The 24,138-nt window shown below is 48.8% G+C and overlaps 1 protein-coding gene across 3 annotated transcripts in view; it reads left to right on the plus strand.

Moving 5' to 3' along the window:
• The first annotated feature begins 224 nt into the window (after positions 1–224).
• Eva1a (eva-1 homolog A, regulator of programmed cell death) overlaps positions 225–24,138 on the plus strand; it is a 52,565-nt gene continuing 28,651 nt past the window's right edge. The window contains exon 1 of one of the 3 annotated variants that reach the window (XM_021164917.2): positions 225–476. The gene's annotated coding sequence lies outside the window, so the exon portion shown is untranslated. Of the gene's footprint in view, positions 477–10,718; positions 10,955–24,138 lie in introns of those variants that run through there. The other 2 variants (XM_021164918.2, XM_029478477.1) reach the window with 2 other exon arrangements.

Here is a 24,138-nt window from a genome sequence, read left to right on the forward strand (position 1 = left end):
GGACAAGGTGGGGACCGCGGATGGGGAGATCATGTAACCCAGGGGACGGTGGGAAGCGCGGGGAGGCAGGCAAGAGTTGCCAAAGTTGAACTAAGTTGGAGCAGCCGTTCAGGTTTCGCGTCTCGCGGCGCCCACGTGGGGAAGGGGGCGGGGAGCGGGATGGAGGGCAGGTCCGGAGCCGAGGGGCGGGGGTGGGGTAGCGGGGGGGGGGAGACCGAAGGAAATGAGACAACCTTTTCCTCCCACGGACTCAAGCTCCTCTAGAGTGTGCAGGGCTGGAGGAGTCCGGAGACTGGGTGTGCGCGTTCCGTGCTCAGCCCTGATTGGGGAGGGCCGCCCCAAATTGCTCTCCGGCGCGCGGGTGCCCCAGCCACAGGGCGCAGCAGCACACTGCTGTGCCCTTCCCTAGGTGATCTGATCCACTCCAGGCCCCCCTGCTCGGTCCCCGGAAGTACGCGCCAGCCGTCCTAGAGAAGGTAAGCTGCTTCCCCCGAAGGGCGCTCAGGGCGCGGGGACACTCTAATTCTGCTGAGCGGGAATTCTTTAGTGCTCTTCGGATCCCAGACTACCGCTTTGTTCCCAAACCCCTGTCCAGGTGTTAGCACCGGTCCTGCCTTCTTCTTTTGCTTCCTTTTCCTCCTGGCGTCCCCAGCCTCTTGATCCTGTTTGGCTTGGTCAGACCACTCTTACCCTCTGCCTTGGGCTTTGGAGAACTCGTGAATTCCAAATCAGGGCGCTTCTCTTAGCTGCTCCAATCCCTGGAGCTTGGCTGAGCGGGCCAGCCGGCGGCGGCGAATTTAGGCTTTGCTGGGGATTAACCCACCTGAAGCCGGCCTAGCGAAGTACTTAGCTAACTCTTCTCGGAGCCACTGAACTATTGACACTTATTTGGCGATCCCCCCCCCCGCCCCCGCGCGCCCCCAGATCCCCGAGATCGGAGTGGACCGTGGCGTTCTAAGGCTGTTGGCGCCCCCTAAAGCTTTAAATGTGACGCTCTGTTGCTGTAGAGGGACTCCTCAGGTCTGGGGGTGAGGGGTCCCGACGACTGGGGATTGAGGAAAGTGATCCTTGCAGGGCATGAAGACAAACCAGTACGGTTCTGAAGCCGGGTAGTTTCATTTTTGCTACTTAGTTAAACTCCTTTTCCAACCTTAGGCCTGTGGCCGGAACTTCTAGGAATCCTGGCTTTAAAAATGGACAAAAGGAAAGGAGGGAGTAAGCGGCCTTGAGCCTCGCAGTTTGCAAAGGGTCTAGTGTGAATTTGGATCCCAACAGGTCTGTGCCCCACACCCCAAGTCCAGCCCTAAAGATGGTTCACCAGTCCAGTCTGAGCAAGAAATCTGCTACCTCCTGCCTGCTTACACTCAGGGAAGACCAAGCCTTTACCTTTTATAGCAAATACATCGCGATTCCGTTCAAATCCAAAGCGTTTATTTAGAGCCGGCTGCCGTCCTAGCTCAGTGAAGAGCGTACTGCCCGGCTGCCGCGCTCTCTCAGCCCCTCCCTCCCCTCCAGGCAGTGTAATTGTTATTCTGCCACTGCGGGCCCGGCTTGAGGTCAAGTCCGGTGTCAAGGAAGCCAGGGTCAGACCACCAGTCTTGGTTATGCCTTCTTGTGGCTGTTTTCTCTTCGGAAAAATAAATAGTGGGGCCAAGAGTGTTGTAGCACACAGGGGTGGAGGTTGGAGGGGTTGGGGTGGGGTGGGGGTGGGGGCGGCTAGCACTTGGGAAGTGGAAGCCGGAGGATCAGAAGCTCAAGGTCATCTGTGGCCACAAAATGAGTTTGAGTCCAACCTCGTTCCACAGGATTCTGTCTCAAAATACCAAAGTCAAAAAGACCCGATGTCAACCAAGTAATAAAGATGGTGGAGCTTAATTTTAATTTTAGAGATATTTTATTTTGTATTTTGTGTGTGTGTGTGTGTGTGCCACATGTGCTTTAATTGTGGCCCTTAAGGGAAGTCTGGTAATAGCTGGAGATACTTTCGGCCCTCACCCTGTGGGTGAGGGAGGATGCTGTTCACTTGGTGGACTGCTCATGAGAGCCCTCTCCCCACAATACCTCTGGCCCATTACCACTTGTGCTTTCATTGGGTCACCCTGACTTAACGAACTGGCTCACAGAGAGCCAGTATTCCAACTCCCCTCCTTTCCAGATTACCCCAGCCCCTGTTCTCATATCCCCACCCCCACCTGCAGCCCCAGAGTCAGAATTCCACTGCTGGGTTCCCACCAGGCTGCTGGCCTGCCCCACACCTTTCTTGCTTCTCCGTTGCTTACAGAAAGGACCTGGGTCTACAGGTGTCTGTCAGTCATTAACAGCAGCCCTGAGCCGGTCTCTTGAGGGGTGAAGTCTAATCTGTGACCTTGCACACCAGCTCCTGGCTTCCCTGCCCACCCTCAACCTCTAGCCCTTCTGCCATGCTTCCAACACATCCCAGTTCACTGATCCTCTGCTGTTTTGACCTCTTGACCCCACCTTCCCCACCCTAGTGGCTTGGCAGACTGCTCATCTTTCTTTGGTCTAGAACTCAGTCTCTTCTGGATGGGAGCTTTTCTCCATTTCTTAGGACAGTGTCCTTGTTCCCTGCTGCCCTACCCAGTTGCCTTTATTTCTTCAGTATCTCATTTGCAGAATTTACAGTAGGGGACCCCGTGGTGCTCACCTTTCCACTGATACCCACATACTGAGTCTGGTATGGGGCTGTGCTCACAATACCTGCTGAGCTCAAAGGCTTTGGATGTTGTCTGTATTCTAATCCCAGCTTTGTCACCTGTAAACTGTGTGACTTTGGGAAAGTGGGCTCAGACCCTCTGGGAGTCTTACAGGGAGAGCAAGCTGCATTCTCTGCAGGCCAGTGTGACGAACTAATAGGATAATTGTCCATTTTAAGACAAAGTGCCTGCCCCGTGCCATGCTCACTCCATGAATTTTGACTCGCTCGATATTGTATCATCACTACGAAGTTCATTGCAGAAGCACAGAGAGGCTGCAACATTTGCCTCATGTCACACAGCTCATTAGTGGTGGGGCCAACATTCACATAAACATTTGGATTTCAGAACACACACTCTTCTTTTTTTTTTTTTTTTTTTTTTTTTTTTTTTGGTTTTTCGAGACAGGGTTTCTCTGTGTAGCCCTGGCTGTCCTGGAACTCACTTTGTAGACNTAGCCCTGGCTGTCCTGGAACTCACTTTGTAGACCAGGCTGGCCTCGAACTCAGAAATCCGCCTGCCTCTGCCTCCTGAGTGCTGGGATTAAAGGCATGCACCACCACGCCCAGCTCACACACTCTTCTTGCTACAAAGGTAAGCAAGGGATTGTATGAGACTCAGCTAATGTTCAGTGAATGTGATCTGAGATTTGTCGACTAGATTAGTGGGGACCTAAACACATGTCTGTTCTTTTTTAACCAGAGCCATGCTTAGGATCCAAGACTGTCCTATCAGCAACCCTGGGGTTCCTTCTCCTTTTTGCTTTGCTTGCAGTTACCAAAGGGTCAGACGCTGGCCCCTTTGTCATGCTGACCTTGCTGCTAAATGGAGTTTAAGTGTGTCAGGCTGGGACATCAGCACTCAGTCCTTGGGAAGATAGCAGAGGGAAATGCAGTTAACACTCCTACTTGGGAGAGAGGTTCAGATATGAAGAAGGGATTTTGGTGAGGGATGTGAATACACAGGGGACTATGTCTTCTCTCTAAGAGTTTCCAAAGGCATATTTATCTATTAAAGGTAAACTTTGTTGAGGGACTTTAATGCTTCTCATAATGGAGTATTGGAGAGCCAGGTTTGCAGCCCCATTGCTGAGCTCTGTCACTGGATACTAGATTACACAGCTGGTCACTTTACCAGCTTAGAATCCTGTTTCCCTCAAAGCAACCTTGGCTTTGAAAGCCAAATCCGATCCTTGCTGGTCCTGGGGTGGGGGGCGGGGGGGGTGGGGCTTGCTCTGGTGGGCCGTGTTCGACTCCTTTGCCCAGATCCCTGCACATTTGTGTACTCTGCCTTCACGATCAGTTGTTCCACACAGAGTCTGCTCATTGCAGCAGGCTGCTCCCTAAACTTGAAAGGAGTGAGTTCCCCTTGTGTGGTGCGGGGACTCTGTTGTGTTAGGGGGTTCGGGAAGCGCTCTGGCGAGGGGTGATCCATAGCGTGTGTATCGGAGTGAGTACTTCCTGCTTATTAGTCCATAAGAGAACTTGGTGGTCCCTGCAGAAAAGGGACCCCCTTCCCACCCTAACCTTCCTGTCACTTGGGTCCTAGGTCACCAGTTGCTGATGCCAGAGACAGATTCCCCTAAGTTATTAGAGATAGGAAGAAAAGCCAGATCCAAGACCTGGGCATCTCTTCTATTTGAGGTTTGGATAGTCTGACCCAGAAAATAACCTGCTTAGAGTGGTGGGGTGGGGTGTCAGTCTCAGGACCAACTGGGGTCTCTGATGCCACACCCTGTTGGCTCTCCCATGAATGATTCACCATAGTCTCTGTGAGATGTACCTGGCTGTTAGACTTGCTGCACATCCTGTTGGCTTAGGAGGACATGTTTGGGTCCTTTATTAGGATCTCTGCCTGACTCGGTCAGGTGTCACCTAGAACTTGGAATGTGGATGCAATGTACAGCTTAGTGCTGGGTGCTGGAGACACATGGTCATAGGAGATGTGCATGCTGGGCTTGGTGTGCGTGTGCGTGTGCGTGTGCGTGTGCATGTGCATGGTGGGGCTGAGTGATCAAAAAGCATGAGTATCAGGAAACTCAGGTACAAAGCAGATGATTAAGAAAGGGCTGGGCAGATAGAGGTTTGGTGGGGAATGGAGACCCAGAGATAGGCCTGGGAAGGTGTGGTTTGTCCACAGTCCGGCTGTCTGTCCCTGTACTGCTGGAAACAATGGAATGGACATTCCTAGTTTAGGTGTGCAGACTGCTTTGAATGGTGATTCTACCCTCTATCTCTGTTGGCCTTGTTTCCTCCTGGGGCCAGGGGACCAGAGGCTGGGAGTGGAGGAGGGATACTGTCTCCAGTAAGCAAAGAAACCGTAGTCAATAGAAAGCTGAGCTCAGTAGCTGTGCATGGCTGTTTTGTTTTCTTTTCAAAGCCCTGGCTGATAAACTATGTGGATGGCCCCTGTAGACAGAGCCCTGGCTTTGAGACAGTTCCCTTTATAGCATCTCGACGTCCGTGTAGATGACTAAGTAATGGATGAGTTTTCTCAGACTTAGGGAGAGAGAGGCAGAGGCAGAGACTGAGGGAAAGAAATTGAGACAGAGATTCATGGAGAACTAGAAGATATTTTGATATTTGGGCCTATTCTAATCCAGCAGGTCTGTGCCTATCAGGGCTGACACAATTCCCTGAACCTAAAGCCTTTCATGTGCACTTACTGACTGGTTAATTGATGGAGGTACCTCTGCAGTCATCCCTAAACTTGACTCTGTCTACCATTCAACACCCACCACCCACCCCTAGGGCAGAGGCAGGCACTTGTGGAGAGATAAGTGAACAAAAGCCCCAGCCCAGGAGTCCCCAACGCCTCACCTTCAGGATGTGCCCAGCCGAGTGGAGAGATAGGGAGACGGCTGTGTAGCTACACAGCACAAGAGCAATGGAGAACAAGATGAAGAAGATAATGGGGCAATCCAAAAACTGAATGTCCCCTGGAATCTTGTGATGGGAGAAGGAAAAGGCTGGGACACTGTCACCAGCCAGAGCAGGAGCTTGTGTCCCACAGAGAGACTTTGTACAGTTCAGAAACTTGTCAGACTACCTGGGCCAAAAACCAGGGATGGAGGACCCAGGACCACATCGTGACCCGTACTGCTTAGATTTAACCTAAATTTCACATCAGGACCCAGGGTGGAGAATGTCACTAGAATTCTTTGTTTCTGTTCCTAATGCCTGATTAGATCTCTTTTATCTAGTTTTTACTGGAGTCTGTTTAACTGGCTTTGTGATGTGTGGATAGCTGAGACTGGCTCATTAGAGCCACTAGGGCCCAGGCTCTGACGCTTAACAACTGTGGTAACAGGAACGGGGGAAAATCCTTCCATCTAAAGCTTGGAGGATGGAGGCAGGTGAGGGTGTCCTCTTCTGAAGACCATCTAACCAACCCTGGAGAAGAGGACTCCAAAAGGGAACTTCTGGTTAGTACAGGAGTCGCTGAGGTGGGTGTTAGGCCCCAGCCCCAGGGATGAAGCTTTAGTTAGGTAGACTGATCCTAAGGACAAGAAAGGGAAAAAAAAGGATAGGGGGATGTAGCTCAGTTGGTAGAGTGCTGCCCAGCTTGCACCAAACCCTGGGTTCAATTCCCAGGACTGCACAAACTGGGTTTGGTGGAACATGCTGTAATCCCAGCACTTGGGAGGGGGGAGGAAGGAGGATCAGAAGTCAAGGTCGTTGTCAGCGACATACTAAGTTCTTATGATCAAGGCCAGCAGAGAGACAGAGACAGAGACACTTCCTCCTGCTTTTCCTCCTCGCTGACTGGCTTACAACTTTGGAGCTCCTTCACTTTCTTCCTCCTCCCGCTGCCCCAGATTTGATCCCAGAGGCAGCCTGCACTTTGTCCTCCACTGTGAGAGGAGGCGGAAGTACAGCTCAGCAGAGGGGCCACTTCAGAGGAAAACAGCTTTTCCCAGAACACTCAAACTGAGTGAACCCTCTCCCTTTGCCCTGTGCTGATCTGTCACTCAGACAGATCTGCCCGAGGGAGCATACTTCAGGGGATCTTGTTCCTGTTCAGGGCGGGAGAGTCACAAGGGCTGACGAAGGCTGGCTTTCTAGGCTTCTATACAAACACAGCCTGCTGTCCTCTTGCTTGTTCATCGGGTTAGGACAAGACATATCACAGCAGCCATCAAGGAAGGGGCAGGTGGCACCTCTGTCTGAAGAAGACAGAGTGTATTACTTTCTCAAGGTTCTCTGTCCAGTGTGCCTCTTAGCCGAGCAACCTCTAACAGCCTCTCACTTGTGATGCCACCCTGAGGTGCAATAGGGAGTGGATGGGGATGTGAGTTCTACAGGCGTGGACCTGAGTCCTGAGGGCACAAGCTGATATATCCAGGTTGTTAGGTCCCACCGCAAAGAACTGGACCAAGGACACATGACTCTAGAAATAGAAATGAACAGTTTGTTAGCAAAGGACAGGGACTCACTCACAAGACTTGGGAGTGGGCTGGTGAACGGAGAGAAAGCTTAGGCCCTGAGTGGGCTGACCCTTCCCTGAGCGCTGGCTCTCTGTTTTATGTTTCTCTTTTCTTCTTGCCTCTGTTCAATGAAGCCCAGACAGGGAAGGGGATCCTCTTTCTCTACCAAGGATGAATTTTCTATGCTAATCTTGATGCAACTTTCTCTGATCTCCTGTTGCTTGGCTACTTGGTCTACCTCAAGGACTTGGTCCCTTCACCACGGGGCAGAAATGATTAGCTGGGGCATTCTCCAGGGTTACACCCTGAGAATCTCATGCGAATTCTAACGGTAATACCTTGGACATTGTTCTAGGAAGGACACCATGTGAAGGTGAGGCATCCTCTGGTCTCATTTCGATGACTTGGTAGCCGTGATGTGTGTGCCTGCTCACCTCAGCCTGTCGCCATTTCCTGATACCTCTCCTACCAGCCAGGCTTTGCTCTAGGCCCTGGAGACATAGATGAGCAAGGGACTCTGTTTACCCAAGAACTCAGAGACCCAGTGTAGAGACAGATGGAGTCAGAGGTAGGGATGTGGCATCGCAGTGCAAATCCTTTGTACTGAAATAAATTCCCTGGAGGCAGGGGAGCACCCTGACTTCTCCCAGATTACTAGGGCCAATTGTGAACATGAATTCTCACTTATTCCAAGGACTCAACAAATAAATGTCTCCCTAAATTTGTTTTCTGTGGCTGTAACTGCATACCCCAGGCTGGACATTTTATTATTTTTTAAGGGGTCTTGTTTTAGTACATAGCTCTGTAAACCCAGTTTAGCACGCAGTGAAGGCCTCTCTGCAGGTTCATGATATGGTAGAGAGCATCCCTGGCCCAGGCAGAGCAAGCAGCCTAGCTCAGGTCTTGCCCCTTCCTCTCATGTCGGCAGGCATTGGAGAGGGCCTAATCCGTGACCTTATCTTTTCCTAATTGACTCTGAAAGGCAACCTGCAAATGTCATTTACATGTAACTTGGGGTTTTTAATAAGGGAGTTCTAGGTAACACGTTAAAGCCATTGCAGTTGAGATGTTCCAAGATGTAGAGAATGGCAAAGTACTGTGAGCTCCCAGAGGAGGAACCCTTCAGCTGGGTCTGGACCACAGGCAGGGAGGTTCAGGGGGAGTGCGGAAGGGAGACTGGATATGTGGGTAGAGGGGCTGATGAGGGAGGAGTGGATGGCAAGACGGGAGGTGAGTCTGCAGGACAGCAAAGGCACTCCATCGGGAAGGGTCGAACTTGACATGGAAGGCACTGGAGAAACTCCTGCAGGGTTTCACAGAGCAGGGATCAGGTCCAGGCATCACTGTGATGGCAGAACTTCCTGGCTGTGGAGAAGGCACTAGAAAAGCATGAGGCAGGTGTCAGATGAGCCACCAGAATTGTCTCTGTAGTATGGGGCGTGTAAAAGCCTGGTGTCTAGAGTCAGCTGTTTGCCTCACTGCCTCCAGCAACCTGCGTTACTCAGGCTGGATGGTGAATGGGATTCTGTCTTCTCTGATTCCTCATTCCTGGGTAATAGAGCCAGTGTCAGGATTCTGTAGTGACATGGTGTGCTCTGATCATATTACAGGTGTAATGGGCATGTGATTGTTTTAAATATCGTTACTATCATCCAGGCAAGAGCTAGTAAGTTTCTGAGACACCGGTAACAGGGGTAGAGAATCCAGGGCCAAGAAACACTTGGCACTGAAGTCAGCGTTTTCTGGCGCCCGAGTGGATGAAGGAGCACTGAAGGGCAGGAGTCCATGATGACTGGGGCATTTTGGCCTGAGCACCCAGGAGGAGGATAGTAGAGCCATTCATTGGCAGAGGGGGGTGGAGGAGGCGGGGCAGGGGAGGGGGAGGGTGCTGCATGGCAGGAGAAGGCAGTGAGCTCAGCTTCGGACTGGCCAACTCAACCTCCAGTGCAGGTGGGGAAAGGTGTCAGTGGGCTTCGAGAGTCTGGCATTCAAGAGAGGCCTGAAAGCAAATTCATGAGCCAGCTTCTAGCAGGAGTCAGTGAAGTCATGTTATGGCTCATTGGATCGGGGGAGTTACGGAGTGTGGGAAGAGAGCTATGAGTGCTTACTTTCCAGGACTTATTTATAGTTTCTTTTGAGACAAGCTCTTATGTAGCACAGGCTAGCCTCAGACTTTCCACATAACTGAGGGTGACCTTGAACTTGGGATCCATGTGCCTCGTGCTTGGTAAGCACTCTACCCACTGAGCCACATCACTAGATCCAGATGGTGCTTTTCAAGTGTGCTTTGTATTCTAAACCCTTGTATTGATCCTAATTAGGAGCAATGGAACACCATTGGGAAGGAAGGGGATTGGTGAAGGTTCTGAACGGCAGAGTACCACCAGCACCCAGGATGCCTATAAATGTACCCATTTCATAGCTGAGTAAACGGAGGTACAGAGATATCCACATAGCTCTCAATGACAGACCTAGGATTTTCACCCAGCTTGTCAGAATCCATCTCTGTGCCAGTCTGCTCTGAGAGCAGGGGTTTCTGGGATGTCACATGGAGCTCCAGGCAAAGGGAAAAGAGCATTGGGAGGGGAAGTGTAGAGAGCTGGACAGGGAGTCTGGAATGCAGACAGAAGCATTTCCTGGAGGGAGGGATCAACAGCCCAGGATTGGGTCAAGTGCACCTGGAGGACCTTTGCCTGGGGGATCAGGAGGCCACTGAGTGATGAGCAGTGAGGTGGTAGGTGAGAAGACTGGGTTCATGAACAAGTAGGAGGTGAGGACATGTAGCTATCTGTGCTGCATAGGCCATTATTGTCAGAGCTTGTGGGGAGGTCGGCAAAGAGGAGGCAGGTACAGAACACAGGGAGGGATGAGTTCAAGGAGGGCGAGAGGAGGAGCCCCCAGCACATAGGGGAGAATCCCTGTGAATGCAGTGAGCATGGGAAAGCCTCAGATACAGCTCAGCTCTCACTCACTATCAGAAGATTCCCACTGGAGAGAGCATAATGGGTGTGAGCAAAAATTCTCTTGAAGTCTCTGCCGAATTAAAACAACAGAGAGTCCACGTGAGAGAGCCATAACCTCCCCCCACACACACACACACAACCGTATACCATCTCCCTGCACGAGTGTCTCCTCGCTCACTTCCCTTTCCACAGAGACCTTTGTTTGTCCTGTGTTCTGGGCAGCAGCCTCATACACAGTGAAATGATAATTAATGATAATTAAGGAAGTCCTGGAGGGGCCTGCTGCCCAAGACCCGAGTCTGATAATCCAGAATCTATGTGTAAAATAATGTCATGGTGCTGTGTGCTTGGGATCCCAGCAGTGGGGAGGTGGAGACAGGGGAGATGGGTTCCTGGGACTCTCCAGCCAGGCCACCTAGCATACTTGGTGAATTCCAGGCCAGTGAGAGACCCTGTCTCAAAACAAAACAAAAAAGATAATCAGAAAAAGTGGATGGCACTGGAGGTGAGATTGACCTCTGGCCTCCACACACACGCATGCATGCATACTTCCACACACGTGTGCACTTGTTCACACACACACACACACACACACACACACAAAGGCCCCCGATGGGTGTTTCAAACACTGCACCGTTCATAGGTGGAGCACAGAAACTTTCTTTCACAATACCCAGCCATGAGTCATCATCACTCGTAGAATCCGGACAGGTAAAGTTCAGGGACAGCATATCGCCCGTCCTCCCTCCAGCTCTCGGGCTCTGCCTTCAGAAGAGCCTTCAAGGTACCTTAACCTGCTGAGGTGCCTTATGCTCTGTGGGTACAGGTGCCTGCTCTGTAGTGTCAGGGAGGTAAGAGCTACAGCTGGCATAAGGCCTTGAGAAGTGTGGGGCCGGAGTCACCAGCTCCTGCCTAGATACAAGAGTCCTGGTTCTGGGAGCAGCAGAGGGTGGTGGGGATGAAGGCAGTGTGGGAGAGGGAGGAACAAGGTTGCTTTTTCTTCTAGGAACAGAAAGCTGTGTGGCCTTCAATGCATCTGCTTCAAATGACTCTGGGTGACTTGGCTTCTGTCATTTAAGTTTGTCATAATGAGAAAAACAAGTTCCCTTCTGATGCTTTGCTGCCAGGCACAAGGAACACAGGCCCAACAGACCTTCTGAGGGGACTTTTTATCTTGGGGCAAAGACATTTTCTGAGCTGTGGGGACTTAGAATTCTTTCACTCAGACAGGGACCGTGAAGGGTTAAGTCTTGACTCAAGCAAGCAATGCTGCTTTGCCTTGCCTGGCCTCCTGGCTAATATCCCCGAGGCACAGGGCTAGACCTGAGATCTGGCTTGTAAATACTCTGCGGTTGAAATGGCATTTTTGCTCTTGGAAGTCCTTCAGTGAAATGTGCAAACCTTCACAGAGGGCCTCAGACAGGCTTTCCCAGAGAGGTGCTGCCCTGAATCCAAAAAGCCACAGGAAAGGGCCTTGGGTGTGTGGGGGAGTGTATGTGTGTGTGTCTGCGTGTGTGTGTTTGTGGGTGTGTGCAGGTGTGCTTTCATGTATGTGTCTATGTGTGTCCATTTGTAGCTGTGTATATGTATCTCTGTGCATGCGTGTGTCCCTGTGTCTATCATATGTATGTATGTATGTAGGTAGGTATGTATGTATGTGTCAGGGTATATATATGTGTGTCTTTGTGTCTCCACACCTACAACAACTCAGCTGAATTAATTTGCTTCATTTTCTTCCTCTGGGTGTCAGAAAACACAATGCTGGCACAAAATAATCTTATTTCAAACTTGGAGGGTTCATGGGTCTCTGGAAAGGTACTCCAGGAACCAAGGAGGAATGGGACATCATGCTAAGGCCTTTGGTTGAGTGGTGGTATACACAAACAAGACACCAAAGCAGCAGAGGGAGGAGCCACAGGCACCTTTCCCCACCCCTCTTTGGTAGCTCATGAAGAGCAGGCATTTTTCCCCAGGAGGGTGTGCCCATAGCTCAGCACAGGTGTGGGCTTTGGGAAGACACACAGCCCTTTATGTGGCTTGCATCCAATCTTATGGGTCTGAATGTTCTGTCAAGGAAAAAGGCTGGGCGTGTAGAGTGGATGCAGAGAACTGTGTGTGTTATATGATAATTAAGTGTTTGTCTTCTATACTTTATTGTTGAGAACACTGAAGTGTCATGGTTCACACAGAAGCTTGGAATAGAGGTCTGAGTTGACAGTTACAGCTTCAGTGTCCTCACCATCAAATTGCACCCCTCTGCAGTTTTGGGAAGATTGTGACAATAAGTTATTGGGAATGACAGTGCTTTAGATAGGATGTCTTGTAGAATCAGACTATTCTGGTAAAAAAAAAAAAAAAAAAGGTCTTGATCCAAGTATGGTGGCCCACACTCTTACTCCAGCACCCAGGAGGCAGAGACAGGTGGATATCTGCGTGTTTGAGGTCAGCTTGGTCTACATAGTGAGTGTCTCAAGCACGGGGGTGGGGTGGGGTGGGGGGGGGTTGTTGGTAGGTTTATGCTCTGGCATCACTGTTCATCATTGAAGGAAGTCAGGACAGGAGCTCACACAGGGCAGGATCCTAGAGGCAGGAGCTATGCAGAGGCTATGGAGGGGTGCTGCTTACTGGCTTACTCCCCATTGCTTGCTCGGCCTGTTTCTTATAGAACCCAGGACCACCAGCCCAGGGACGATACAGTTCACAAAGGGCTGGGCCCTCCCCGATCAATCACTAATTAAGAAAATGCCCTATAGACTTGCCTACAGCCTAGTTTCATGGAGGAATTTTCTCAACTGTGACTCTCTCCTCTCCAGTGACTCTAGCTTGAGTCAAGCTGATATAAACTAGCTAGCACAGGAATATAGGAAAGATTGGTTTTAATCCTGGCATTCTAATACCATGTAACAATTGTTGGGTCCTAGAATTTTAACAACTTAAACTAACTGAAAGGGCTCAGATATTCCAGGCTAGCCTCTGACTTAATTTATGTAGCAGAGGGTGACCTTGAACCTCTCTGAACCTCCTGCCTCTACCTCCCAAGTCCTAGGATTACATCTTCTGCCAATTTATGTTTTACTTTGGCAGCAAATAATTTCATATGGTCACGGGATGCTAATTTTATTACTACTTTCCCGCCTCCGTCCCCAAGGAACTTCTATTTCTCTTTAGCTCTCTTTTAAAAACCCTTACTCAGAGACACATGTGATTTTGGCACCTTGAGTCCAACACTTGTCAGTATTACCCTTGACACCTGATCAGTCACAGGTGGACACTGAGCAGAGTGGCGCCCCCATGTGGCTGAATTGGCGTTGCTCTGGATTTTTTTTTTAATATTATTAAAATGTTATTTTATTTTACATACATAGATGCTTTGCCTGAATGTATGTCTGTGCGCCTACATGTGTGCAGTGCCTTAAGAAGCCTAGCGTCACAGATAGTTTCGAACCACCATGTGGTTGCTGGGAATGGAACCTGGGTCCTCTTGGAAAAACAGCTGGTGCTCTTAAGCGCTGAGCCATCTCTCCAGCCCCTTGCCCAACGGATTAGAGCAAGCACTGAAACAACCAATCCCACTTAAAAATATGGCAGCCCTTATGTGGTCGCCTGTGGCTGCATAATATGTAGTTATGTGTATTTCCTCCTTTTGTTTTTCTTGATCTTTTTTTGTTTGTTTATTTTTTATGACATGGTCTTACTAAGTAGTTGAGGCTGGCACTTGGTTTGCAGCTCAGGATGTCCTCCTGTCCACTGTCGTCTAACCTCACCCTTCGGAGTGCCTGGATGGCAGAGATGAGCTCCATGCTGTGCACAGTTGCATTTTTGTGAGAGAATGCACTGCAGCATTCTCTGATGGCTCTGAATCTCTGATGGAGTCGCTGAGCCAGCCTGGTGTTTTAATTGAACACAACACTGGCGATCTGGAGTGGTGGAAGCATGCTTGTGTGTACAGCCTTGCAGCATGAAGAGACTTGTATGGATCTGAATTGTTAAGTGATCTTTTTGCAACTCCAGATTTGCTAATCTATGACACATGCGCACGTGTGCTGGTGTGGTCATCATTTTGGCAGGAGACCTTTCATTCTTGGGTGGGCACTAAGAGCCAGCTGGGCTTGTAAACCCACGGGCCTGAAGATGTTTACAGTTGACACAGACCACTGTTTACAGGTTTTACAAATAATTAAAAAAATTTTTTATTGTTATTTTATATGCATGTTTTGCCTGCATGTATGTCTGTGCACCACTTGGCAGAGACAAGAAATATGGTTGGACCCCCTGGTACTAGATTTCCAGATGGTTGTCAAGTCTTCCTAGGAATCGAACCCAGGTCCTCTAGAAGAACGTTCCGTGCGTTAAAAAAATGTGATTTTTAGAGTTTTCAATTTTATTTTTTTCTATAAGAGTGTTTTACTTGTATTTATGTTTGGGCACCAGGCATGCACAAGCCTGGTGCCCAAGGAAGTCAGAAGAGGGCATTGGATTCCCTGGAACCAGAGTTTGGACAACCCTGAGCCACCATGTAAGTGCTGGGAACTGAATCTGGGTCCTCCATAAAAAACAAGTATTATTAACTAATGAGTCATCTGTCTAGTCTAAATCTTTTTAAAGAGATGTATTTTGCTTTTAAGTATGTTTATGTATTCTTTTGTAGGTATGTGCATATGAGTAGGTGTCCACAGAGACCAGAGGTGACAGGTCCTCTGGAGCTGGAACTGCCTGACGTGGGTGCTGGGAACTGAACTGGGGTCCTCTGGAGGAGCAGTGTGATGACTCTTAACCACTGAGTCATCTCTCCAGCCTCTCTGTTCACACTTTTAAAAACTTCTTTTAGTATGATTTGAATCAAACATCTGGAGAGCCCTGGATGCAGATGGGCTGAGTTCCGTTGTGTTGGGGAGAAAGGTGTGAGCCGTGGTAGTCTTGGCTGGAATGTTGAGCGAGGCTGCCTGGGAAGGACCTGGGTGTTGTATCAAGGGTGTGTAGCTCTGGTCAGTGCTGGCTTGCTCAGGTGCTCTGCAGTTTGTTTTGTGCTGCTTGGAGCTGAATCTGCACAGAGAAGGCTGTGTGTGGCTGCCAGTCTGGCTCTCCGTTTCGAGGAATGATCCAGAACGTGCGTGTGGAATATGATTTCGCCCCATCCAAGCTCAGCCTAGGACTTAGCTCTAGATTCCTCTTGACCCCTGCCTGTCCTTCATGAGCTGCCAGGGTCTCTGTGGTTCTGGTTCTTCAGTTTCTATTTAGATTTCTCAGACTCCTTCTATGTATCCTCTGGTTTTCTTATAAAGTATATATCCTGATTTATTCTTTGGCAATTTCATGCATGTATATATTTGATCATATATACAATCCTTTGCCTTCCTGTCCCCAGGGATCACCCTCTCCTCCCCAAAATGCTCTCCCTCCTACTGTGTCTTTTGTTTCTTGAGATTCTGAGTTTAGTTAGGGCTGCTTGCATGAGTGTGGATGGAGCCTTATTTCCTGAAGTTACCAGTGACTTCCCCCACCCCCCAAAAAATGGATCCAATCTATGGGGCAGCCATTAACTGCCAACAGTATATTGGGCCAGAGTGGGGACAGGTTGGGGTGGGGTCACAAGCCCCTCCCGATCCTCATTAGGTTCTGTCTTCAGCCTAGATGTTTTTACAAGTCACTTCTGAACCTGTGAGGTCAGTGGAGCAGGGAAAGTGATGAGCAGGAGAGCTGCCTTTCCCCCCACACCCCCCTCAGCTTTTTCTTGTCATCTGCAGATGGTCTCAGACCCATCTCACTCAGGAGGCCTGCGGTAGAAGGTGAAGGTTTTGTGGATGAAGCCTGGAGAGATCCAGTGGCTAGTGGATCCCGTGTTCTAACAGATGTCCTGCATTAAGGTGCCAGGGTCTGCCAGTATTTCCTTCCTACGCAGCTTGCAATACTAGAAAGGTTGGGTGGGCTTTGGTCTGTTTTTTTTCTGGCGCACGGTGGTGAGGCTGGAATTCTTTCCGTGCCCAGTGTGGTATGGATTTTGTGGCTGTCTTCAATTCCATGCCTCCTGCCAGTCTGTGTATGTGTATATGTGTGTGTGTGTGTGTGTGTGTGTGTGTGTGTGTGTGTGTGTGGTGGTGGTGGGGGGAGAACAGAAATTAGTATTAAGTGGCTTGCTCAACCATTCTTGCCTTCTTTTTATAGACAGAGACTCTTACTGAATCTGGAATTTACTGGTTTCAGCTAGACTGGCTGGCTTGTGAGCCTCAGGATCTTTCTGTCACCCATGCTGGGATTGCAGGTGCACACTGCCATGCCAACTTAAACAAAAAGATTTATCCTTATTTTATGTGTATTAGCATTTGCCTGTATTAGTGTGGACACACTATGTGCATGCAGTTCTCACAGAAGCCAGAGTGTCAGATCCTTTGGAACTGGAGCACCTCCCAAATTCCTGGATGTTCAAGGCAGTCTGGATTCTCTGCCTAGTTCTTCTAGACCAGACAGTCCCCTTTGTTGTCAAGGATTTTCTGATCTGAGGTGGAGGACTGCAGTGCAGTGGGCACAGAGATTTGGATCTCAGTTTTTGCCAAGAACACTGTCTTTTTCCTTTTCTTCCAAATGAGCAAACTATGATCATGAACTTTTAATCCTCTTGTCTCTTTCTTCAAAGTGAATGACTGAGTGTACCACCTTGCCCAGTTTATACGGTGCTGGGGATTGAACCCAGGGAGGGATTTGTGCATGCCAGGCAATCACTCTGCCAACTGAGTTAAACCCCAGCAGGTCCTTCATAACGTGAACATCTTGGTACCTGTTGCCGACATGCAAATAAACTCTTCTTCACAGAACCAGCTGCGATTGTCTTTGAAAGCTCTTACTCCATTTCTGATGCATTTCCATTTCATATAGGTTCTAGTAGGTCAGAAACCCTGCCCTCAGCCTCCTTCCAGGAACCTTATATCCACAGACAGAGCCCAAAGGAGGTGGAAATATTGTCTTTAGAGTCCATCTGGCTTTCCACCTGTTTCTCAGACAGCATGTCGCTTCCTGTAGACATTATGCCTGGTTCTTCCCTCTAGTCCCATGCTCCCAGAAGTAAGACTGAGAATTAACATATATTTACAAATGCCTTGGCCATATAGTTAGGCTCTTTGACTAGATCACAACTTAAAATAACCTATTTATTCCAATCTACATTCTGCCACATGGCTGGTTACCTGTGCTCAGGTACCATGCGGCCAACTCGGGGGAATCTCTAGCTCCTTGTTCTATCCCAGAATCCTTTCTGCCTCCCGGATGTCTCACCTCCTCCTTTCTTCTTCTTCTTCTTTTTTTTTTTTTGTTTTTCGAGACAGGGTTTCTCTGTATAGCCCTGGCTGTCCTGGAACTCACTTTGTAGACCAGGCTGGCCTCGAACTCAGAAATACGCCTGTCTCTGCCTCCCGAGTGCTGGGATTAAAGGCGTGAGCCACCACGCCCGGCCTCCTCCTTTCTTCTTAAGCCATAGGCCATCAGGTTTATTATTGACCATACAGACACAGGGTGTTCTCTCTACCACTTCTGGTCTTCAGTTTGTTTTGGTGGAAGGGGCCAGGTTGCAAGTAGCCCACGTTGGCCTTAACTTGCTATGTAGCCAGGGATGATTGAACTGCAGCTCCTCCTGCCTCTACCTCCTGAAGGCTGGGACTGTAGCTGTGCACCACTGCACTTAGGCTGTTTGCTAGGGATGGAACCCGGAGCTCTGTGTCTTCAAGGCACGCACTCTACTCACGAGTCTACATCTCCAGACCCCCATCATTTTTTTAAAGTCCCACACAGCCAGCCCGACTCTTCTGCCTGTAAGGGTCAGAGTCCAGTGCCATATCAGTCTTGGGGATGGGCCTTAGTGCTAGCCTTTCAAGTTCAAAGGACGCCCTGCCACCCTGTCCTTGCATTCACTTGGGACCAGGGATGAAAGCATCTTGTAGGGCCCTATGACTACATGTCTGATCTCAACACTTCGATGGAGGTCTTTGGGTCGCTGGTTCCAGTGTCTCCTTCTCAGCTCTTTCTGCTGACAGAAGCCTCTTGGGTGTGGCAGTGTCATGTGAACTGCCTGTGTTTGATGCTTTGGGGACTGCAGAAATAAACTGAAACCAGAGAGAGTCTGGGAGCATCCAGCGCCTCCACCACGAGTTATGTCAAATGTCTTCAGTCACTTTCTTTCCATTCTGGAGACGTCACATAATTACAACCATTCCCAGACAAACACTAAATAAAATTTACACATAACGCTTGAATTACTGTGCTGTCTTATCCCAGGGTGGCTTTCTCAGAGATTAATATTTCACTGAAATGGTTCCTCTGAGTAAGCTGAAGCCAGAAACTGTGGAAACTCAACATTTGCTTTATACAATAACACTTTAGGGCAGGGCCAATTTCTGAATTTTTTTTTTAATAGTATGCTCACTTTGAAAAAAAAAAAGAAAAAAGAAGCCCCCTTAGCAGAGCCCATGTGGCACGATTCCCAGATTGTGTTTCTATCTCTTCAGACATAAAACTGAGAGGATGTGACTCTAGTTGCTATCGTCTGACATAGGCACGTAACAATGATAATTGTTGCTTATTGAGCAGTGCCGTGGTCTGGATGTGGCATCTTTAGTTCCCTGAAGGCTAATGTGTTCTCATCTTTAGAATAAGCCCCACACTATTATGTCATAAAAGGAAAAAAAATAAACCCTGAATCCTGTTTGCAGATACCGTGTTAAGGATTTTTATGTCTGTCTGACCTAGGATTTGGTTTTGGTTTCTTTCCTCCCAATCTGGGATGAGGGTCAGGATCATGGTAGTTTGGTGTAGTGCACCAGGTAGTAGACTCTTCTCTCATAGACTATATTTTAATTCTTCTGGAAACAGTTGATAGAATTTTCCAGAGAAACAACCTGAGTCTGAAGACCTAAGGGTGGGGCTGGGGTTGGCTAAATTAGCAATTCATTTTTTTCCTTTTTTCCCCTTCATGTGTGTATGTGTTGGTGTGTTGTTGTTGTGGTTGTGGTTGTGGTGGTGGTGTGTGTATGTGTGTGTTTCTGTGATTTGAACCTAGGACCCCACACATGATAGGAAAATACATACCATAGAGCTGTATCTTTATCTTTGTTTTTGTTTTTTGTTTCTTTTTTTGTTTTGTTTTTTGTTTGTTTGTTTTTTCTACTTTTTCCTTTGAGATGGGTCTCACTAAACTGCCCAGAATGACTGGATTCATCCTGCAGCCTAGGCAGGCCTTGAACCCCCCCATGCTCCTGCCCTCAGCCTCTTGAGTAGCTGGGAATATGGGCTCACCTTGGAGTTCAGTTTCTTCACAGTTGACAGCACTACTTGGACATCTCTGTCTCACTGGATGGGCCGAGGTGGGAGTCTGTGCTTTACTCTCGGGAGGATGGTTCAGAAGCTCAGAGCCCTGGGGTTGACCTGCAGCCTCTGTTACTTTCTGACTGGGCATCATGGAAGAACTTCCTCTGTGCTTCTATTTTTCCCACCTGAGAAATAGCAACAGCCATACCTGCATCATGGACAGAAGCATTCAGCCAACTCTAGGGGAGGCCTCAGCAATGAGTTCTGAGAATATAATTAGTAATTGATACCCAGAGCATTGCCTCTAAAGGAGCCTTCATGGCTTTTCCCTATTGCTACCCCATTGCTGGAATTAATTACTCTTTCCCCATTGCCCTGTAACACTCAATTTACATTGCTTTTATGCTCCCTTGTTTGTTGTGTCTTACGTAGCCAGACTGCACATCTCTCCCACTGGCATTCATGCTCATTCATTTCTACATTCCTCTCTCTCTATTGAAGTAACACAGGCAGGCTGTGTACCTTGAGATAGGAAGGTAGTCTGCCTTCAGGCTGAAAGACATTTGGTTAAGATTAGAAACTTCAATGAGCTATTCCTGCTGGTGGTCCTCATCTAGTCCTAGGTGAAGGCACCAGGCTGTTAGTCCCCTGACAGAGCAGCAATAGGAAAATTCAGAGTTTGGGGACTGTCATTTGAGTTAGGCCTGAGCCACACCAGGTCACGCCGGATTCTGTAACTCAGGGAGAGCTTTGGCTAATGAAGATGCAGTCCTTGTCAGGAGTTACAGAAATACTACTGATGGTGTAGACAGTGACTGCTCTGCTTTAAAGCCTGGAAATCTTACCCCACCCCCGACCCCCTTTTGATTCCGGCCATGCATTGGGCTTTGTTTTGAAGTGGTCATGTGCCAGGCACTGTGCTGACCACCACTGTTGGAAACGAGGGGGCACGAGACCCTGACAGCCACTCTTCTTCTGGAATAGTCTTTGGTAATGCAGACTCGATGGTGTCATCAGCGCTGACTGGCTAAGGATAATGCAAGGCGCAGTCGTCGTAAAGGTGACTTTTATAGGCTGAAAATCGAGGGAGGAAAGCAATGGAAAGTGTACATGCCTGTGAGTGTATGATGGTTTGCATTGATGGTCATCGAAGCAGACTCGAGAGTCACCTAAGAGGTAAGCTTTTAGATGCACAGATTAGGTTCGCCTCTGGGTATGCCTGGGTGGAACCATCTTGATCAGATTAAATAAAGCAGAGATGCCCTTCCTATGTATGTGGCACCATTCCTGGTGGGCTGGAGTCCTAGAACTGAAAAGGAGAAAATGAGCTAAGCAAGGTATTTGTCGCTGCTTTTTGCATCATGACTGCATGCTGGTGACTGGCTGCCCCAGGCTCCTGCTGCTGTGAGCTCCCATGGTGATGGGCTGTACCCACAAACCGTGGTGAGCTAGAACAAACCCTTCCACCTTAAGTTGCATACAACCTTAAGGTGTCAGGGTCTTTGTTGTTGTTGTTGTTGTTGTTGTTGTTACTGTTGGGGTTTTTGTTTTTGTTTTGTTTTGTTTTGTTTTTCACAGCAACATGAGGAAAAGTGACTAAGGTAGAAAGGAAGAGGAGTGAGTGCCAAGGACCTGTAGGGGAGGTGGACCAGTGACAGGCTCAGTTAAGTGTGGAGGCAGAGAGGGAGGGCCGGGGTATGGCTGTGTGTGTGGGAGCTCAAGTGTGTGGGAGTGGGGGGTTTGTCTCTGCTTTCTCAGGGAAGCTGGGAGCCTGATAAAAACTGCAATTTGTTTGTTTCATTTGTCCGTGCTGAGTGTTGGGCAGAACCAGGTTTGTGGGGTCAGAGTGGTTAACAGTTAGGCTTGGGGGAGAGACTGGATGTCAGAAAGGTCCTGGTGGGGACTGTGGGGTTCTGGGAGTAACCAGGCTATGTGGAGAGAATTGCTGAGCCTAAGATGATGTGCCAGGGAACACAGGGAAGCAGGGGGTGGGATCAGGGCTCCCAGCGGGGTTGGTGAGCACAGGGACTCCATCATGGGGAAGCAGAACCTGCTCCGGGAGTGTGATTCCCCAGGGAAGCTCTCAGCCAGCAGCCGCTTGGCACCAGCTCTGCTCAGCCGTGGGAACTCTGGGAACAAACAGAAGGACTAAGACACTTTCCTGCTCACGAGTGGCTCGCAGCACAGAGCTGAAGATGGGACAGATGGGGTCCAGAAGTGTCACTGGGAATGACTTGCTGCAGGAGGGACGGTGGTATGCAGCATGTGGTATGATTCATGGGGCACCGTGAGTGCTCATAGAGAGAATTTAGATTTCAGTCTGCCTGATTGTTTCTCTGGGACTATGAACATCCTCTCCACAGGCAAGGTGTGGGAACTGTACCCTAGCTCCAGTGACATCTCTCTCTCTCTCTCTCTGTGTGTGTGTGTGTGTGTGTGTGTGTGACACACACAATTTACTTTGGCTCACAGTTTCACAAGGCTTAATCCATGCTTTGTTGATCTCTTACATCTGGCAGATGAGGATTCTACCACCGTACCACCAGTGCAGGTGACTCCATGCACTGGGGTAGTCATCATGGTGGCGGGAGTGTGTGGCAGAGGCTAGTCTCCTCTTGGTGGGCAGGAATCAAAGAAAGTAACATAGGGAAGGCCAGGGCTCCAAGGATATGGCCTCCAGAACCTGCTGCCTCCAACCATCCTCACCTCCTGCCGTTCCCCCAAACCCAGTAGTTATTTGAATCCATCAGGATTAATCCATATATTAGTTAGAGTTCTCCATAGGAGCAGAATGAAAGGGGTGGATGCATATGGTATGTGTATGTGTGCGTATGATTTATTAAGTCTGTCTGTGTTAAAAAGTAGCAGAGTGGTGCCTGAGAGCTGGGAACCTAGGGGTTACTTGGTCCTTGAGCTTGCTGTCTCAGCAGTGGGAGTAGCCCCTTGTGTGACTGTCACATGCTGGAGAGGCCATCAACCAGCTAGTTGCTCAGTTCACAAGACTGGGTGTCTCAGCAACCCCAGTCTGTAGATGAAAACCTGAGAGGTTCCAGAGAGCTGCTGGTCCTTAGACTATGATGAAAACACTGGTCCTGGTATAGCAGCAGCAATAACAGGGTGAATCAACTCAGCAGCAGGAGGGAGCCCAAGGGAGCCAAAGGGGAGATACCCTCCTTCTGCTGTCCCCTCAGTCAGCACCAGGAGGTACTACCTACAATAGACTGGGTCTTCCCAAGTCAACTGGGGCAATCAGCTAATCAATTCTTCAGTAGAGGCTCCATACCCAGGTGATTCTTGAGTTGACATCCAAACCAACTACAATAATCCATTCATGAAGACAGGACTCCCACTATCAAACCATTTCCCAAGAGCCATGGGCTGGCAACCACACTGCTTTATATGAGTCCCTGGGATCTTTCATATTCAAACCACAAAGGTCAGTCCCTGAGTATTTTTATGAATGTGGCTCAATGTGCCTTGGAGACCTGCTTTTGCATGTAGGTACAGGAGCCAGGAAAGACTTAGAGATCTGTTGCACACAGCTGGCAGGAATGTGAACCAGTCCAGCCACTGAGGAAATCAGTGTAGAACTTGCTCAAAAACCAGACAGATCTTCATATCATCTGTACCATTTGGATCTTCATATCATCTATACCATTCTTGATGGTTTATATGAAAGACTCCAAGTCCACATAGCACAGGGGGACTTGCACACCAGCCCTTCTTACAGCAACAGCCACACAGTTAAAATTACAGATCCATCCTAGAAGTCCAGCAACAGAGGGATGGATAAGACATATATGGTGTACACACACACACACACACACATAGAGTTTTCTTCAGCCACAAACAAGAGTAAAGTTTTATCATGTTGAGGAAATGGAAACAACTGGAAAGAATCATAAAAGGTGAATTAAACCAGATGCAGAAACAAAAATATCACATATGTTTTCTCTTATTTATAGCATCTAGATTTTACACATATATGTAAACAATGTATGTGTATATGGCATGCAAGTGGAAATAAGACTATCTACAGGGTAAGGGGGGAGATAGTTGGGATGGGGAAGCTTGAGAAAGTGGAAGGACCTCAGTTCACCTTCTGTTACTCTGACAAAATCGTAACCCAGCCAACCTGCAGGAGAATTTACACTTTCCCTCAGGGCCTGCCGCTGAGGGAAGCCAGAGGTAGGAAGTTAGAGACAGAAACTGAAGCAGAGGTCATGGAGAAACAACACTTTCTGTGTTCTTTCATAACCCAGATCCATCTGCACACCACCCACAGTAGACTGTACCCTCCTCACATCAATCATTAATGAAGAGAATGTCCCACAGACTTGCCCGCAGTCCATTTGTCCTCCTGGGAGGTTTCTGCATTCTAGAGGACTCTAGTTTATATGAGTTTGAAGTAAATAAATAAGACAAAAATGCCAACTAGCATAGAAGGAAAGGGAAGGGGGTGGGTATGCTCATTATACACTATGTAGGTACAAAAACGTTTTTTGAAATTAAGAAAACAAAACAGGATGACAACAAAAAGATTGCAGATGTAAGGTGGCTGCATCCCTGTGAGCCTAGAGTTCAGGAGGCTGAGGTAGGAAGACCCAGAGTTAGAGGCTAGCCTTGGCTAAAGACAGACCATGTGTCAAACCAAACCAAGCCAGACAAAACAAAAGAACTAAAGATCTTCAGCTTTAAGTTTCCTTCCCTCCCTCTCCCTCTCCCTCTCCCTCTCCCTCTCCCT

This window comes from Mus caroli, chromosome 6 (genome assembly GCF_900094665.2).
Source record: "Mus caroli chromosome 6, CAROLI_EIJ_v1.1, whole genome shotgun sequence".
Classification (NCBI taxonomy): domain Eukaryota; kingdom Metazoa; phylum Chordata; class Mammalia; order Rodentia; family Muridae; genus Mus; species Mus caroli.